The sequence below is a fragment of the Sinocyclocheilus anshuiensis genome, unplaced genomic scaffold, assembly GCF_001515605.1.
Source record: "Sinocyclocheilus anshuiensis isolate Anshui unplaced genomic scaffold, SAMN03320099.WGS_v1.1 scaffold562, whole genome shotgun sequence".
NCBI lineage: Eukaryota > Metazoa > Chordata > Actinopteri > Cypriniformes > Cyprinidae > Sinocyclocheilus > Sinocyclocheilus anshuiensis.
The window spans coordinates 1,375,850-1,379,757 of NW_015544158.1; the positions used below are offsets into that span (position 1 = coordinate 1,375,850).

Consider the following 3,908-nt stretch of genomic DNA (forward strand, 5'->3'; position numbering starts at 1 on the left):
AATAAATCTGCAAAAATGTCAACGATTCTGTGTTTTTCTGTCAATATGGGGTGCTGTGTGTACATTAATGAGGAAAAAAAATTAACTTAAATGATTTTAGCAAATGGCTTCAATATAACAAAGAGTGAAAAATTGAAGGGTGTCTGAATACTTTCCGTCCCCACTGTGTATATATATATATATATATATTATAAAATATAATGTTTCCACATAAATATTAAGCAGCACAACAGTTTTCCACATCAACATATTAGAATGATTTCTGAAGGATCATGTAACACTGAAGACTGGAGTAATAGCTGCTGAAAATAGAAAAGTTATTCTAACTTGTAACAATATTTCACAATATTATTGCTTTTGTTTGTTTTTTCCACCAAATAAATGCAGCCTTGGTGAGCATAAGAGACTTTTTTCAACAACAAAAAATCTTACTGGCCTCAAATTTTTTGAATGATAGTGTACTGTATATCTACACTAGTACCATCCTTCCCAACTCTCCCATCCTCTGTTTATTCCTTTAGGATCATAAATGAAATTTTCTTAAATGGGCATATTGTCAGAATTCATCCATTATCCTTTCAAAAGACCCTTTACTCTTTGACTTGCTCTTTTTCTTTCATGCTGCAGGATGAGTCATTACAGAGGCTGCAGAAGGAGTCCGAGATCCTCCAGAAGACATATGCACACTATTTTGACCAAACCATCATCAATAATGAGATTGACGAGACTATTCGGCTCCTGGAGGAAGCCATAGACCTGGTTTGCACCACGGCCCAGTGGGTTCCAGTGTCCTGGGTCTACTAAAACAGCAAGCCCATCAACCTGTAATCTTACACCCTTCATAACCTCATACTTTGCGGCGCATCTCTGCAAGAAGAAGAAGAAGAAAAAAAACTTGCAACTTTCCCATGATGTAAACAGAAGCCCACCTCTGACGTTTAACAACAACATTGATGTACCTGCAGTGAGCCCAGTCTTGGCCCCTCACAGACTAAAAAAAAAACTGATCCACATCTTAGTACTTACTACTGTTTTAAAGTTTAGGGTCAGTAAGATTTTGTTTTTTTTTTAGAAATGAATACTTTTATTCAGCAAGGATGCATTAAATTGATAAAAAACTATTCGGCTCCTGGAGGAAGCCATAGACCTGGTTTGCACCACTGGCCAGTGGGTTCCAGTATCCTGGGTCTACTAAAACAGCAAACCCATCAACCTGTAACCTTACACCCTTTATAACCTCACACTGTGCAGTGCATCTCTGCAAGAAAAAAAAAACCTCAGAACTTTCCCCATGATTCAAACAGAAGCCCACCAACAACATCGATGTACCTGCTGTGAGCCTAGCCTTGGCCCCTCACAGACTACCTAGACGTGGTGTTGTATTAATGGAAAAAATAATAAAAATAAAATAAATACTAAATATTGTCATGTCTATATCGCTAAGAGACTGATTTAAAGAGACAATATCCTACATGATGCATTTTCCTCCTTTTTTTTTTGTTTTTCTGCCCATTTTTCTGTTATTACCAGAGCAAAAGTGCAGTATTCTTACAGCAGAATCCTCACAGCTTTCATCTGTCCATTAACTCACCATCATACATAATCCCCACATTATCCAAGCGGCAGAGCCCAGCTGCTTTAGCACAACCCACCGATTTGCCTTTTTTGGGTTTGTTTTTCACGTTTCAGCATCTTCTACGCGATGGATACTGTCTCTCTAAAGATGTACATAAATGTTTTAGAGATTTGAATGAGATCTCATGCATGTGAACATTCACAAGCGTCCATGCTGTCAGTGTTAGCTGTGTTCAGACCGTCACCCACAGCAGAAAACATTCCATTCGTCTGGACGAACACATGCAAACAGGTGTGGCCGGATGGTGACGAGGAGAAAAAAAAAAAAGACCTATGCACATCCCTTGCATTTTGGCAAATTTGTAAACAGTTTATTTTTACCAGTCATGTAGTAAAATGTTGTAAATGGTCTAAATTTTTATTTGTTGTAAGATTAAGGGGTTCAGGATGAAAATGAATTCACAAAACTGTTCTGCCATTTCAGAAATGTGTTGTTTCTGTGGAGTTGTTTGAGGAAGAGGTGCGTCTGTGCAAAGCGAAAGACAACACTGTTCATCTGAATGGTTCTGTACATGACAAACTGTTTACTCAAACTGCCGATGACGGAGCAGATCCTCGGTATGAGTGTGTTTTTTTAAATATATTTCCTTTTATGTGGTAAAGACTCTGTCTTCTGCTCTGTGTTGCTCATCCACCTCTTTTGCTCTGCGTCTTTATGTGAGTTGGCAGAGACTGGGCCAATGGAAAACTTTTCGTTCCTTTTACCTTTTTTTTTATTTTCAGATTTTTCTCAGCAACTGTTGGTAGGTCACACCCTGCCCCCTTGTTACAGTGCCCAATTATGTGTCTGAGTGCGAAGCAGTGTGTTTGCTGGACTAACGGTACTCTGTCATACATATTTCTGTATGCAATAGAAACCAAGAGTGAGTGTGAAAAGTCAGTGTTATCGTAATATACAGTAACATTCAAGATTTTTTTTGAAAGAAATCTATGTTCATCAAGGCTTCATTTATTTAATCAAAAATACAGTAAAACGGTAATTTTGTGAAATATTATTACAATTTAAAATAACTGTTTTCTATTTTACTATATTTAAAAATGTTAATTATTCCTGTGAACTTTACTTCAGTTTTCAGTGTCACATGATCCTTAGGATATCATTCGAATATGCTGATTTAGTGATCAAGAAACATTATTATTATCAATTATATTATCAATTTTGTTGAAACCAAGATACATTTTTTCAGGATTCTTTGATGAATGGAAAGATCAAAAGAACATTATTTGAAATGTAAAATGTAATGAAATGTAAAATATTTCTATTACATTTTCATAAATGTCTTTTTCACTTTTAAACAATTTAATGCATCCTTGCTGAACGAACTAATAATACTTTATTTAAAAAAAACTGTAGTGTGTATTTCACAGGATTTATTTACATTATTACAATCCCAGAAGGCACAGCTAAAGGGCACTTGGCATCACCTTCCTCTAGCTGGATGGGCTATCATCTTGACTTGAGCTTTCTTCTGCTTATTCACAAACTGCTTTCCTCCTGAAGAGAGCTGCTTCTTATCACCGTTTCTGCCATAATGAAGAACAGATTAATGCTGGCTTCCAACTGATCAAATATACACGAATGACACCTTTCACCTGCTGAACCCCAATTGACATAGAGAGGGAGGAATACAAGCGCTTGTCTCAGTTCTGCTGTCATAGAAAGCCATACACAAATGTTTAGAAACTGAGGAGACTTGACTCATCAAAAACAAAGGAATATAAAACCAGAGCCAAATTTTGCATGGCTAAATTGTTTTCCCGAAAATAAGGCAGACATGGTGAATTTCTCATTTTATAAACAATATGAAAAATGTATTTCTGAAGTGTAGTTGGTCAGTTTTAGCTAAAAAAAAAAAAAAAAGATTATAGTCAACTGTAGTCTCACCACAAACATAAAATTACACTATCAATCTGGGGGATATATATGTATATGGCTGGGCGATATGGGCAAAAATTCATATCTCTATTTTTTGGCCGATTTTCGATATATGGTATATCTCGGTATTTTTGTATTTGTATTAAAAAAAGTCAGCCTTTCTGTCAGAGCATATGAAGGGCCGAGCCACTTAAACTAATATGCGAAACGAAACTATAAACTGTTTTACCAGTTTTTAAAGGCCTTAATATGAAGCTTGTCACATGTTTAGAACAAATTGGTTTATGCACTTTCTCCGCAGCAGCTCAGTCTGTGTCCTCAGCTATATTTTCAGATGCGCTCATATCAAACTACTGTATATCGATATAAACGGTATTGCCTCATATCGAATCGCTTA

General features: G+C 36.2%; 1 pseudogene; it reads left to right on the forward strand.

Annotated features, from left to right (window-relative positions):
- The window catches only part of LOC107695504 (peripheral plasma membrane protein CASK-like), a 249,522-nt pseudogene extending 248,548 nt beyond the window's left edge, over positions 1-974 (forward strand).
- The last annotated feature ends 2,934 nt before the right edge of the window (positions 975-3,908 follow it).